This window comes from Manis pentadactyla, chromosome 7, assembly GCF_030020395.1.
Source record: "Manis pentadactyla isolate mManPen7 chromosome 7, mManPen7.hap1, whole genome shotgun sequence".
NCBI lineage: Eukaryota > Metazoa > Chordata > Mammalia > Pholidota > Manidae > Manis > Manis pentadactyla.
The window spans coordinates 79,451,845-79,468,404 of NC_080025.1; positions in this window are offsets into that span (position 1 = coordinate 79,451,845).

Genomic DNA, 16,560 nt, shown 5'->3' on the forward strand with positions numbered 1-16,560 from the left:
CTAAGTTCTTAGATCCACCAGTATATTAGAGTGCAAAATGGAGATAGACTAATTCTATTATTCCTTCTTAATCTATTACTGAAATACCTCTAAAAAGAGAAATGGCCCTCATCTACAATTTAGTAACCCAGAATCCTTAAACAATTTCAAATCCACTGAAAAGTTGAAAGAATAGTACAAGGAAAACCCATATGCTCTTTACTTGGATGCACCTTTGTTAACATTTTGCAACATAATCCTATTACCCCCCACCCCTCTTGCCTGCACACAGGTGTGTATCTAAATGTATCTTCGAAAAGCAACTTGACACTTTACCTCTAAATATTTCAGCATGTATTTCCTAAGAATGAAGATATTCTCTTACAAAAACACCCAAGAAATGTAATACTGACTCAACAATATCTAATAAAGAAAATATTCACATTTCTCCAATTTTCCACAAAATATCCTTTACTGCAGTTATTTTTGATTCAGGATCCAACAAATGATGATATATTACATAATGTTGTTGTGTCTCTTTAATCCAGAATAGTCCCCTTTTCTGTTTGTCTTTCATGTCATTAATATTTTGAAGGGTGTGTGTCAATTATTTCAGAGAATATTTCATAATCTAGATTTTCTTGGTTGTTTTCTTGTAATTATATTCATGTTAAACATTTTGGTGACAATCTTTAGGTTATATTACATACTCTCGGTCACTTCGTGACAACTGTCCCATTGCTAGGGATGGTACATTTGATCACTTACTTAAGGTGGTGATTGCCAGATTTTTCTATTGTGAAAGAAGGTAAGTTCAGTTTATGTATTTATGTAACTTGACTAATAGCTAGCATATAATGACAATACTTAACGTGACTTGCCATTACCATAAAATGGATTTAAACTCTAGCCTAAAACTTTCCAAATAGCATTACTTTACAGAGGACAACACCCCACTCTATTTTTCTAAGCCATCATAAAATTCATTCAGGAGATCTTTTCTTGGTAAAAATGCCTTGGTTGAAATTTTTGTTCTTGCCCATTTATATCCATTAAACATATGTGCAATAATGTGAATGTTTATAGTCTATTTTCTAGAAAAGTTCTCAAGAAGGTTAAATTATTTCAGGTCTTCAAAGGAGAAAAAACGAATTTCTACTTATAAAGTCTCAGAATATATATATACATACACACATATATATATGAATATATATATATAAAAGTAATACGATATATATACATATATATATGTATACATATGCTGGGTATATTTTAAGCCTTTGGAGGAAATAATTTCTCTCCTTAAAATTCAATTTTCAAAACCAAAATCCTATCCTTCACTCTGTATATGTTTCAAGTAATTTTTGTTATGACTAGAAAGGAGGGCTAGTACTGTATGTGTCGCTGCAGTTCACACAGTGAGATGACTACCCTGTTCCACATGGAGCCTTGGAAGGCGTCCCTGTTCCTGCATTGTTTTGATGTTTGAGGGCCATTCTTCAGCGACTTTATTAATCACATCATTTCAGATGTATGTTTGTCGTGCTTTCCGATTCTGCCCCACTTTGTCCTTAGTTGTTTTTCCATACTCATGTTTCTCTTTTCAGTCCCTCCTTGAGTGCTCTGGGTGTTTGTGTACAGGCTTGGGAAGAAGACAGGGACTGCTTTCCAGTGGAATTACCTGCCAAGAATAGTTTGCCTTAATTGTATATTCATATGTTTCATAACCTTAGTTTGGAATTAATCTGCTAATATTGAATATGTTAGTATTGGATAGACTATAAGATATGAGACTGCATCCTAACTAACTTTAATAATATAAACTAAAAACTGTATTTTGGTATAATTCTTTTTTTTTTTTTTTTTGTGAGGGCATCTCTCATATTTATTGATCAAATGGTTGTTGACAACAATAAAATTCTCTATAGGGGGGTCAGTGCTCAATGCACAATCATTAATCCACCCCAAGCCTAATTTTCGTCAGTCTCCAATCTTTTGAAGCTTAACGAACACGTTCTTACATGGAGTACAAATTCTTACATAGTGAATAAGTTACATGGTGAACATTACAGGGGCAGTCATCACAGAAGCTTTTGGTTTTGCTCATGCATTATGAACTATAAACAGTCAGTTCAAATATGAATATTCATTTGATTTTTATACTTGATTTATATGTGGATACCACATTTCTCTCTTTATTATTATTATTTTTAATAAAATGCTGAAGTGGTAGGTAGATATGAGATAAAGGTAGAAAACATAGTTTAGTGTTGTAAGAGAGCAAATGTAGATGATCAGGTGTGTGCCTGTAGACTATGTGTTAATCCAAGCTAGACAAGGGCAATAAAACATCCACGTATGCAGAAGATTTCTCTCAGAATGGGGGAGGAGGTTCTAAGCCTCACCTCTGTTGATCCCCATTTTCTCACCTGATGGCCCCCCTGCGACTGTGCCTGTCTTAGGTTGTTCCTCCCTTGAGGATTCTTACCCGTCTCTGGCTAACCAGTCATCTTCCGGGGCCAAACAGGGAGATGTGAAGTTGCTAAGTGAGAGAGAAGCCATATTGTTTGAAAAGGTTAGCTTTTTACTTCTTTGCAGATTTATGCCCTGTGGCTTCTATGCCCAGCATTTGTCTTGAGGTATCTTTACCACTTGGAAGAATTATGATACTCGGTAAATTCGATATATGGCACGGTATAATTCATTTTTATACAGAATGTAAGCTGCGATTATGTGTATAGCTAACCTCTCCTCATGCTTTTGAGCCATGGAACAGCCTGACTACAGCTGAACACCTTCAAGGCTCGACATCGGGAGCCACATCTAATTCAGGCCTCTTTTTCCCAGGCTCTTCTGATATCTCCTTTTTCTCTCTCTGCCACACTGTAGTCTGTAGCACCCCATCCTGTGGTCTTTCGAGTTTCTTGCAAGTTTGTGGGCTAGCATTTGAAATTACAAGCAAAATTATTTTTCATTTAAGGATACCAGCCCAGTCTTTTCGAATAGAGTGTATTATTTGGCTCAGTATACTGTTTTTCATGCCCCATCACACTTTTCTACATGGCAATGGAGAAAGGAAATGTAGCAGGAAATGATTTAGGCCAAAACTACTGTGGGACACCCGTGGGAGGGCTGAGAAGCGGTCTGTTGAGACTTAGCACAGAGTATCACTGGCTGTCTGACAGAGTCAGGCAGGGGACCTAATCCTGGGGGCCCTTGCTGACCTGGAAGTTCCAGTATCTAGGCACTGAGTCTGTAACAGGATTCTGACGCCCCCAAGATCATCTCTTTCTCAGACACCAAGTCTTCAGATTCCACAAGGTGGCTGCACCCCCCTCCTCCAGCAGCCCTTGCGGTGGTCTTGAGCTACATACAACGGAGTGTTTGCTCAGCTGCTGCGGGTCTACTTGCCCCAGAGAGCCAGGCAAGCAGAGAAATCACGTGACAGTTTTATCCACTAGACTATCATGGCTCTCCATGGCAGTAAACAAACTTGTATTCTATGAATGTGAAGAGAATAACTTTTTTTTCTCTGGGTTTTGGTAAATATGTTCCTTTATAAGCTCACTTACTTCTCTTGACCTTATTTTTATCCCTCAGCTGATCATCCTTCAAGTTGTTTTTTAAAAAGGAGCCAGGACCTTTAAAAATATTTTATTCTTAGCAGTCTCTCCAACTCTTCTTGTTAAGTGTCTTTCACAATGCACGATAAAAATAAAAATAGTCACCACTGTTTCCTGGCATATGCCAACATATTGCAGTCTTTTTATTTTTCCTGTTTGGTCAATTTAAAGTAACTACTTACGAGAGAAAAAAGGCTTTATTTTATTTTTGTTCAGAAGAAAAATACAGTGTCAACAAAAATGGGACACAAAGAAACTCATTCCTTTGTTTATATTTTGAGGTTCAGTTTCCTATATAGAAAGCTGGACATTGGCATATTCACATGACAGCAAATAAGAGGTTAGAAAACATAGACTCCTACTATGAATCTTTGACATTTTTTATTGAACAGATGAATTACATATGCAAGAAATTAGCCTTCATATCCTTTTATTTGGTCCCCAATACAGCTAAAAAAAATGAGATTCTATATTTCAGCAACAGTTTGCCCACTAACACGTGAGGTATAAAAAAAGTCATCAGCTACTATTTTTTTAAAAAAGGCAAATTTATTCGGTGAAGAGATTAGTCAATTTATGAGTTATGTTTTAAAGTATAGAGTGATAAAATTACCAGGTTATGGTCTACTTTCAAGTTCATGAGTGGAATTTAGGGAATTACTAGGGGATATTCAAGAGATCTGAGCCACCTTTAGCCTGGGCTCCTAAATGATCAACATACAGCAAATTACCAACTAGCAATACTCACCTCAGGCCCTGTGCATAAGCGAGTCAATTTATTTGTTTCTTTAAACCACTAAGTTTGTTTTTTGGGGGGAGGGGTGTAGGAAGGAGAGGAACTTCCCTTTGATGTAGCAGTTCAGCTCCAGCCTCACTAACCTAAATGTGTATATGTGCCTACAATATGCAGGGCAGAAAGCAATTGGATAATAGCACTCCAAGCTCATATTGCAACAGGCATATTTAATGTTATTAAATAGGAAGTGTCCTGGTGTCCACGCTTTTGCATATTGAAGCAATCTCAAGTAGGAAGTAATTATGCCACAAAAAATGTAAATTTAGACCTTCCTTTTCCACTGAAGATAATAATCCTGGTAAGAATGAAGACAGACAGCTCAGGCTAGAAATGCTGAAACCTGCAACAGAACTGTGTGACCAGTAATAAATGGCCTGAAGAATCATTCTAAGTGTCACAAGATCCTCAAAGTGAAGGAAATAAAAGCAGTTATGAGAACATACTATGCAGTACATACCTTCTAGTTCAGTAAGATTTGTATAGTTCTCTGCAAAATGTGAGTTTGGTCATTCCTCTTGACCTCTTGAGTCATGTAATTGTCTTTGTAAAGCCCCTATAAAGCCTGTATATTTCATGAAGCTGTGTGTGTGTGTGCGTGTGTGTGTGTGTGTGTGTGTGTGTGTGTGTTATACTTTGGCTCCTAAATCACTCTATTGTCATTTAGAGTCTGATGCCAAGTGAGGATGAGAAAAACAGCAGTATTTCTTACAGATTTCTCTTTTCTTTTAACCTGGTTTATTTCATATGAAGCATATTACATACAAAACATCCCAGAACCATTGCTCTTTTCGGTGCAGAAAGAACTAAATGATCTGGGGCATGCCTCTACTCCCTTTCAATTTGTAGATGAAGAAAATTAAGGCAGAGAGAGGGGGGCAAGTTGTTTAAGATTCCCAGTGCACCTGGGTGGGGGGGGTGTTACCAGGGCTAGATATATGCATAGAGAAAGGTGGTAGCTGCTCATGTGGTCTAATAGGAAACCATCTTGAAAACACCCATATTCTCCTGCCATTTTGCCATGATGACTGGAGTATGCATTCCTAAAGACACATGCACCACCCGAGAGAGATATCACATTAAACAGTAACCTGCTGATAGCACATGCACACACATACAGCTTTTCAGATTAGCTTTGTACTGTTGAGAAAGAATAACACATAGGAGAGAGAAGTTTTGATGGTGGAGAGGCAATGCTAGGAGATGCTTAGCATCTGGAGTATGGATGCAGTATTTTCAAAGCTAATTATGTCAATTATTAGCCTATATGTAAGGTTTAGTGAAGGCCCTGGATCCCTGGAATTTGGAGTCCCCTGAAATGAAATTGGGGTCCCCCAAAATAGAGTAGCTTTAATAAGAGAAGAATGGAATGGCAGCAAATCAGAAATGCCAATTATACAATTTTGCTTAGAGACAGGTTTTTATATAACTAAAAGACTATTAGGGTTGGTATAACATGAAGGAGGGTGTGAGGTTAACCAAGGTTTATGGCACTAGTGAATTCCATTACTCACTTATACATGACTTCCGAGTTTATAAATGTTTTAACATGGTAGTTGAAATCATCCTTTCAATAATCATTGAAATAAGCATTGTAACTAAACGTAATTAGTGTTGCATTGATACACAAGTATGGTGACCTATTGATTATAACTTCGGGAGTATTCAGCTATCCAGAACTAAAAAAATTTCAGGGCATATGAAAACAGTTTGGTAGGGATGACTTCCTGTGAGAGGACTATCTGAAGGCTAGTTGGGAGCATACATCACTTAGGTGTATCTGGAAAGCTTCATATTTAGAGGAAGTGGATGTGGGAAATGCCAGTGAGGCTGAGGTCTTGAATTCAGTTCTGTCCAAACTAAGATTATTACCCTTGAAAAGATTTGTTGCAATATGGTTTAATTCCTATGCCAGTACTAATAATCTCTGATAGCTCCCTATTTCTGTTTTATTATTATTACCAAACTTGTGTTACCATTTAGGAGCTAGTGTTACACCATAGAATCATTTGTAAAGCCAAACTGAAGGTCTTCAGACACACGAGACCTAGGAATGTGAAAAGCCAGCCCCAGTCTCCTGGAACTAAATAAACCCACAACTGAGCTCAGATGTGCAAAACCCAGCAAGCAGAGCAGACAGCCCAGAATGGATCAAGCCAAATACAGTTCGCAGACCTGCAAAGTAACCAGCCGTCGTCCACCAGCACAGAGAGGCTTTGGTTAAATGGGGTGGCGAGCAAACAGTCTGAAGCTCTTCAGCCGAGCAAGACCTAAACAAAAAAACTTCATCTCTAAGATACACCTGAGGTTTCAGCATGACCTATTTACTGAACAAAATGTGGTTCCTACGGTAGCCCACATTCAAAGTAGAGTTTAACAACAGCAGGGTTCGGTTTTCACCAAGACTCAGTCACTCCTGATAGCTGAGATTACATTTAGCTGCAGAACCTGAGAGCTCTGAAAGAGTTAATGCCACCACTTCAGTGATGGGGATTGACAAGTGTCACATGGTCACACACTAACAGAGAGTAAACTAAGATGCATGCTTGTGAGTGTTGGTTTGGAAGTAGTCTTTTGCCTCACCTTTATCCTTCATTCTTTCATTGAACCATCATTCAAGGGTTCTCGCGTATGTGTGTGTGTGTGTGTGTGTAGCATGTGCCATGGACCCCTTTGAAGTGCAGTGAGGTATATGGAACCCTTTCAGAATAATCTTTCTAAATTCATAAAATAAAGTAGCAGTTGCAGAGGTAACTAAATACAATGAAAAACAGCTATCAAAATATTAAATAAAAGCAAATTCATGGTATGGTATTATATGTGCCTCTTAATTAATATATTAAACAACAAGATCTAGGGTAGATCTACAAATTGCCGTAATTTCAAAGTAGGGATGAGCATAGAAGATATTTTGAGATGCTGCAATACTGTAAAGTGATTGAAAAGACTTGTGATTTCCATGGGTGAAGGCTGCTGTGGCCCATTGCTAATGTACATAAAGAAAGGAGATGCTGAATTTCTATTAGGGGTTAGTAAAAATAAAGATATATCATTTTTTCCCTTTATTTAATAAAAAGAGATATAAATAGATATATATAAAAGATATGTAAATTATGCTACATAAATAAAAACAAAGATTTTTTTCATTCCCATTCAGATTCACAGAGGCCTGAATTCTGTTGATGACTCCAGGTTAAGAACTGCTAGTTAGACAGTTAAGTCCTTTCTTCATCTTAGATTAGACATTGCAAAATGTAAACAATTTTGATGTTATGTACATATCCAGATCTGTAGCTTCCTTTGAAAAACTGGAATATCTGACAATGCTGGGTTAAATACTATGTGGCAAAACTTGGCTGGAACTCAGTAGCTGCACCACATAAACTGGCCATGGGCCTTCCTCCTGCCACAGGACCCAGCTGGCTCGCTTCACTCTCAGATACCACCTGTATGACCACTAGACTGTGAGGTCCATGATGGTGGAAACTGTCTTGTTTATGTCTGTGTCCTGGTACCCAGTTCAGCACCAGGCAGCAGGTAGGTATTCAATTGTTTTACACTAAATGAATTCTTAATTGTTAGTAATAACAATAATTTAGCTACCTACATTTATTGAGTACTTAATACATACAAGAGACTGTTTTAAACACGTTTTTTAAGCACGTGAAATAGAAACTGCAAGATCCCAATTTGTAGATGAGAAAACAGAGGCTCACACCCTTGTCTAGGATCTCATCATTTCACACTTAGAATACAAAACTTCCCTGTAGTTTGCTTCCTAAATTCCTAATAGAGGTTCTTTGGTCTGGTGAGGGTGTTACTTCTGTTTCACATAACCTGTTATTCGTTATCTTTGCCTTCTCAAAGGGGCAACACCTTTTCATGCTAGGCCAAGTGTTTACCAATATAGACAGAACTAGACTAAGGACAGGAAGAACTAGGTGCTATAGCAAGTCATTTAACTTCCCTGACTCCTAATTTTTTATTTGTAAATTATGCATTGGACTGTATGATGCTTAACAGTTTTTTCTCCACTCTTTTCCCTATTGATTTTTTATTAAAACTATTAGTTTTCTAGGACACTTTGCTTGATACACTGGGTTGAGCTAAGGGTCTCTTCTGAGCTTCCCTGTGAGCCCTCCCACCTTAGCATTCACTCATTCAACACACATCCATTGAGTGCTGTGGTGGGTAGAAAATGGCCCCCTAAAATATACATACACATGTCCTAGTCTCTAGAACCTGGTAATCTAATAGGTTACATGGCTGTTATGGGCTGAATTGTACACCCCTACAAATTCATATGTTGAAGCCCTAATCCCCAGTGTGACTGTACTCAGAGATAAGGGTCTCTAAGGAAGTAATTAAGGTTAAATGAGGTCATAATGGTGGGGACCTCCTCCAGTAAGTTTGGTGTCCTTATATGAAGAGGAAGAGACACCAGGGCTGTATGTGTACACAGAGGAAAGGCCGCGTGTGGACACAGCAAGACAGCAGCTGCCTGTGAGCCCGGGAGAGAGGTCTCACCAGCAAGCAGCTCTGTCACAGCCTTGCTCTTGGACTTTCACCAAGTCCAAGTCTTGGACTTGGAATTTCTATCAGGCCACCTGGTCTGAGGTCTGTTGCTATGGCAGCCCTGGTTGACTTATACAATGGCAAAGGGGAGGTAAGTTTGCTATTCAGCTGACCTTGGGATGGGAATATTATCCTGGATTATCTGGGTGGGGCCAAAATAATCACCAGGGCCCTTTAGTGTGGAAGAGGGAGGCAGGAAATAGGGACCTGGACAGAGGGCGTAGGGGACTATGCCTGACATTGCTGGTTTTAAAGTTAGAGGAATAGGGCCACAAAACCAAGGAATATGAGTGGCCTCTAGAAGCTAGAAAAGGTGAGAAAACAGAGTCTCCCCTAGGGCCCCTAAAAGAAACCAGCCCTGCTGACATCTTGATTTTTGCTTCATGAAATCAAACGACCCATTTTGGACTTCTGACCTCCAAGATTCTAAGGTAATAAAAGTGTGATGCTTTAAACTATTAAGTCTTGGTGATCTCTTCCAACAGCAATCAGAAACTTATGTAAGTGCCTACTCTGCACGCACTAATACAGGAAACACACTGAAGGCATCTATTTAGGTCACCTCAAGAGTAAGCTTCTTGTGGGCGGGCATGACATCTTATTCAGTCATAAAGTCGGCACCTACAAGGTGCCCTGTACAAGAAAAGCCATCCAACTGAATCAATATTTCTTAAATCCATGCATCACACTGGTCTGCATGATGATTAGTGGGTTGTTGGTGGTTTAACACTGTTTTTTTGCTTTCAGACAATGTAACTATGATCACAATCAGGCAGTCTTAGAGATGTAAGGGACTTCAAAACATGGAGTACTTTTGAAAATCCAACAATTTCAGTTAATAATTCTAAAAGTAATCTGGTTTTCGTACTATTTGGGGGCACTCACTGTTTCATTTGTTGACCGTTTTATTTGGTAAATGTTTATTTCTTATCTCCAGCCAGAATTTGCTTTCTTTCAAGGTCCTAGGTAAGCTAAATTAAGCTTGGTTTATTCAAACTAAGCCCTCAAGAGCAAACAGGAATAATTTGAATCTTGCTTGTTAATGATAGACTTTCAATGTGTGAGGGTAGCTATCATGACAATTTGCATTATTATCTATACTCCCGCATATATTTTGTTTTATAATCTTGGGAAATAATCCAAATATCTTTACATTTTCCTCATAGGAGCCCCTTGCCATCAGGCCCATTCTAGCCTGGACATAATCTCTTGATTAATGATTCTTTTAAAATGCAGTGCCTAGTATGAAACACAGTTTTCAGATGTTGTCTAACCAGTGAAATGGCAAACAGATTGTTATCTCCCTTGATATGTACATGATGCTATGCAGCTTGCATTCATTTTGTAGGGAGAACAATGTGTTAATTCATATTTAGCTTATAGTCAGCCAAATACTAAGTTTTATTTTCACATGTTAAATGGGGTTTTTTCAATCCTACACTTGTACCATTGATTACTTGAGCCCAAGAGCACAAAATTCATCTATTCTTTTTCAATATTATTGTATTCGCATTTGTGTTTTTACTTTCTTTCAGCCTAATGAACTGATTTAGAATTGTGATTCTGTCATGTAAAGTATTAACATTTCCCCCTCAATTAAATTCAACATTTATTGAGCAATTACTAAGTGTCTAGCATTGCACTAGATGCATTGGGTCATTTGCAAAATTAGTTGCATGCCGTTGTCCAAGTGATTATGCATTTTGATGAACATTATGGGGCTCATACTAAAGCCCTTTCTACAAAATGTCTGTGATTCATTAATTGACACCCCCTGGGTATTGTCAGGTTTGAATCATACCATGCAACACATTTATTCACCTGTTCCTCATCCTGAAATTTTACCCAATACTTTTTTGAAATGCACCATATTGCTCTTATTCAATATATGGTATCATATGCTTTAACAAGGAAATGTGTTTAAATTTGGTATGTGGATGCCTCCTAGCACCTAGCCCTGAGTGACATATATTAGATCAGATGCATCCAATCTTCCATCCCTTTCTACTCTTTCCTTAGGTTTCAAACAAATAGAATAATACCAAGCAATGTCTGAAAATATCAGAAAATAAAATCTAATTTGACTGCAAAAATCCATGTTTCCTTTCAAAACAGAGAGAGGTTGGGGCCACAGAAACTGACAGAAGTAAGATGGTTGATAGAAAGTGTCTGTAAGTGGGATTTCTGAGAAAAACTGGTGAAGAAGTAGCTCAGATCGTTTCAGTTTGGAATTTTCCAAGCAATCCCAGAGGGTTTAGCCAGAGAGTGCAGCAGAGGGCGCGCAGTGTGGAGGGCCTTGTATGGAGCTGTCTTAGCAACGAATCCCTTTTGCTGCCTGACCCAGCCAGGCAGGAAAGTGAGAGCAGCTTTGAGGAATGTGCTGAACTTTGCAAGAGGTTGTTGGTTTCCCAATCTCAGGAAAGTTAAATTAAAATTTCCTCAGTGTATGGGATATTCTTATTCCTAAGCCTTTTGGTTTAAAAAATTGGCTTGAGCAATGTTCTGACAAACAAGGAGTGGTGAGACCTTAACCATATAACCATGCCATTCCAATGCAAGCACTTTCTTCACTCTCTAAACAAGCCTTAATTTCTATGCTCTGATATGGGCCCACCGTGCTTTGGCTGCCCACCTGCAGTGGAACATTGACTAGTCTCTGCCTGAAGCCCACCTACCACTCATTTCTTTCTTCTAGCTGCCAGAGTGATTTTTCCAGAGTCAAAGTCTGCTCCTTGTTTAAAATGCTTTGAGGACTCCCATTGTCTTTAGGATAAGGCCTTAGAAGATGTGGCTCATACACATCCAGAGTCAGTCCCTCCTCTAACCCTCCTCTACTTCAGTTGACCGGAACTCCTGACATTTCTTAATCCCACCAAATTCCCTCTGCCACCTTTAGCTGCTGCTCTCTCTGCTTGGGAGGCCCTCCTGATACCACCATCTTGTCTTTTGGATCTTGGAAAGTGATCACCCACTTCTTCCAGAAGCCTTCCTGAACTGCTCTCCTACATTATGGGTATACCAGCCACATATGGTATTATTTTATAATAATAATTTTATAACATAAAGGAAGTCCTTATTTAAATGCCTAGAGGGTTGTACAGGATTCACAAAACTTCTATTCATTTACTAGTGAAAAGTTCATTGACACTCACAGTTAATTGGTTGGGTCAGACTGCTTCTGCAGCTTATGTCTATGGTGGGCAAATGATTCCATAAGCACCAGTGTCTCCGTGAGCTCTGTGCTTGTCCTCCAAGAGCATTACAAATAGAACCAGGGGATTGGTCTCCTCACCTCCATCTTCTCCAACCCCTGCCCATCATTTGAAACTCTGCTTAAATGTGCATTTTCCACAAGCCTTCCATGTCCTTGTTAGCCAGAACTAACTCTTTAATCATTAATGTTTACCTTAGCTTATTTATATTTTTATCTAGGAAAACTGGTCAAGTTTTTGGTTCCTCTAATCCATTTATTAAAAAGAGGACTCTTTAAGAAAAGGGTTCATCTCAGCACTTTGCATTTAACCCATTTTGTTAATATTGGATTGAAAAAAATATCATTTATTTTTATTCAGGAACCCTATCCTATTCTATAAAAGTTTGTTTTAGATGTTACAGCTTCCACTGGCTGTTGGCTAGAGTTGTGATCTGTAAGTATGATGCACATAGACCAACTTCTTCTCTTTTTAAAAAACATTTTACCTCTGCTTGTTTCTATTTTCATTCCGGCCACACCCAAGTATTTTGCCTACCTGTAGCTCCATGGCTTTCCATATGCAGTTTTCTCTCTTGGAGCGCTGTTCTGTCCCCGTCTCTGTCAAATTCCTACATAGCTTCAAGGTTCATCTTAAATACCATCTTCCATGAAGACATCCTGGTTTACTGAGGTAAAACGGAATGAAGGATACCTCATTTAAAATGGTGGAGGGAGGCCAGAGGGGGTGGCTTTCTTGTCCTACACTGGTCATCAATTGTTGACCCCAACAGAAAGAGAAGTACTTTGCATTCTCAAATGGAAGAAATCCATTTTACTACTCCAGCAGGAGAAAGAATTTCTCCTTACCCAGCAACAAGCTTAGCCAATGAGAAACTGATACCATGCTGAACTCTTGCTTTCCTCCAATGGACTTTTGTTTGAAGCAACCTTCCCAACTACTTCCTTTTTCCTATAAAGTAAAGTAAAAAACAGTTTTCTCTCCTTTTATCTCTGGAATTGCCTATGGTTTGCCATAGATTGGGTGTCTGGAACTGCAATTTCTCTGCTATTCCTGAATAAATTCATTTTGCTGCTGAAATAACTGGCTGTTTTACTTTCGAGGTCAACACCCATCTGAGTATATCTCCTACCTCAATTGTCATTTGTTTATACTTCTCCAGGGCACAAGCCTTTTTCTGTTATCTCTGAATGCCCTTTCCTTCCAACTAAATGGGAATTTCACTCAAAGCAGGGTCTCATCTTATTTATTGTATCCATATAGCTCCTAAAATAGAACCTGGTAAAAGGTAGGTGATCAATAAATATTTGTTGAATAAATGATAAAAAATGGTAAGTGCTCAGTAAGCATCTGTTGCATTGAATGAATCATAGAAATTTCAAACCATGAGTGATGTAGATACTTTTTGAGACTTCTTTGCACGCACATGAGAGCAACAAGCTGTGATTAAGAGATCTTTGTTCTTTTGAGAGCATCTGCTAAGACATTCAGTCCTCAGCAAGAATGAATGACAATAACTTTGAGAGCAGCTGGCAGAGCTTTAGACTAGGAAGACAGTGTCCCTCTTTACCATCTACACCAAGGCCACTGCCCTGATAGAACTTGCTAGAGGATTGGTTAAGTACTCCTGCCCTGTCTTAGCTTCTTCCTCTATGCTAAAGCAGCACAGGGGAGAGTTCTCTATCCCAGGGCACTGTCTATGGTTGCATCCTGCTTTGCCTGCCTCAAACTCAGCTCTTTGTGGGGACTTAGTGCTTTCTGGGAAGTCCTTCCTGTAGGTGTTGTCCAACAAACCCAGTACTACACAGGTCCCAAGTGGATCGTCGTGTTTGTCCCTACTTTCTGGTCTGGCAGAGGGTAAATCTTAATCAGTCTACACTCATCACAGTAGTTCTAGTCTCCTCGACAGTGGTTGGTATAGAAAGGGCTGGGTCACTCAGCCCTGGCCAGTTAGATGTGAGGAGAAATCTGCTGGAGTGTTTACAGGAAAAGCCTTTTTTCTTTCAAGAGATTGAGAGAGGAAGAGGCAGAGTGCTCTTCCTTTGCATACTGCCGTGTCTGCCTATAATTTCTGGGGTTGTGGCACCCATTGTCAAGAAGGGAGTTAATACAGAATAAAAACGGTGGAGGATGGCAGAGTGGGATGATGAGAAGAAACTTTCCTTTACCCAACATTTTTGTGCATGCAGTTGTTCTATCTCAGGACCTATTGGAAAGTGAGATAATTTAATTCCTTTATTTTTTAAAACTGTTTGAGTAGGGATTTCTGTTACTTGCAGCCAAAAGTTTCATAACTGAAACACACAGAACTCAAGAAATTTCCCACCCACAGATCCTCACAGAGAGTTTATTCCAGAAAGAAGATACATGAATTCAGGAAGAAGCAAGAGATATAATAGTAGTGATATGTAAGGGAATGAGTGAAATTTAACTCAAAGCATAGATAAGAATGAATGTAAAATAAACATTTGTGAGCATTAAACTACAATATCCTGCAGAATTAAATCAGTCTAAACAGTTCCTAGATGGTGTGCTATGGGAAAAATAGTTGAATTATTTTGGAAGTTTAAAGAAAACTTCACAGAGGAGGCAGCATGAAAGCCAGCCCTTGAAGTCTGCGTGAGATTTTAGAGCAGGAAGGAGCTGAAGAACAGTCCAGATTTCAGGAAAAGGGTGAAATATGTGTGAAGCTGGGGTGTTAGCAAGTGGTGAACAGATAGTAGTAGCTGTTCTGAGAAGTCTCAAGTCCAAAGTGTTCTACCTAGTAATAAGTTTCAGAAATAAAATGGAAAATATTAGCCCAAATTTGTTACCAGAATGTAGGCCATACATATCTTTTAGTGTGGCAATTCTGGTTCCTGTGTATCCAGAAACAATAACAGTGGTAGAAAGGGTCAAAGGAAGGGCATCTTAACCCATCTGAAGGGCAGAGGCACTTCTGGGGATATGATGATAGACAGAAAATGAGGGGTTTTCCAACTGTACTGACAACAAGGAAAGCAGGAAGGCTGTTTAAAAGACTGCAAAATCTCAAGAGTGTAGAAAGGATAAAGACGAAATCGTTTACCAAAGAGGTTTTTATTTTAATGGGGTCAGTGAACTCATCCCCGAAAAGCCTACTGAATTAAAAGTAAAAAAATAAAGACAAAAACAAATAAGCAAACTAAAATCTGTGTTATTTTCCCAGTTCTGCTATTTATGAATTGTGTAGCTTTGGTAGATCAATAAATCTCTCTGTGCCTCCATGACCTCAGTGATATGATATCACCTCCCTGATCTATTTTACAGGATAATCTTGAGGATCTGAGCAGACAGCTAAGTGATGGGGGATGGAGAAAATGTTAGACTCTGTGGAGGCACAGAAGGAATCTGCTCTTTTAGGATGCAGTTTTGAAGTGTGGCAAGATTGGACACTCAGGAGAGATGACCTGGGACACTAAAATGTTGGAGAGTGGACAGCTCAGTTCCCAGGGTGACTGTGGCACAGAAGTCAGGAAGCCACCAAGTTTGGTTCAGGCAAACTACGAGAACACTGTGGCACGGAACCAAGTTGGAGGTGGGGTTGGAGACACATATAGAAAGGAATTACTAGATTTTTTTAATAGTATGGGAGCTATGCCAAGACTTGAAGCTTTGGTCTGGAGCCTGCAATTAAGGGTGAACTTAGAAGGGAAAAATGAAATGGAGAAAAGAACCTGAAACTTTTTTGAAGCTGTAACGACATAATTTGTGTGTTCAACCCCAGAGGTTCCACCACGCCACAGTGAAATTGTTTATGTACTTTCCTACATTTATGGAGCTTGGCAAGGTGGTGGTGGATGAACTGTCCAAAGAAAAAGGCAAGGATAAGATCTCATGGCACATGGCATGACAAGAAAATCACTCAAAAAACTGCAACCATCCAAGGATCCTCCCTGCCTGTTTTGTCCCTGGAGCCTTTCTCTCTCCAGACCCCACTCTGGAAATGAGACATGCAAACACACTCGGGAATTCTTAGATGCACTTAGAATTATCTTCTGGCTTCCCATGTCCAAAATGACTAGACCACTTCTGGGTTATTTTTTAAATTGGTGAGTTTGTTTCTTGATTGTCACACTGACTGGGGACCATTATTAACATTTACTGGGCAAATGGTAGGGATGTCAACATTATGCAAGTTTGCAATAGTCCTGCACAATGAAGAATTGTTCTGGACCCCACATGACTTTTGAATGCCCAACTGGACAGTCATGAATTTGTATAAACATATGTTATTCAAACTGATAATCTAACTCCATTTTACATACAAGCACAATGTATTTATTACACAGTTTTAACACACCCAAGATTTTCTAAGAATAAAACTACACTTTGTTCAGAACCTATTTTAGGTTGTTCA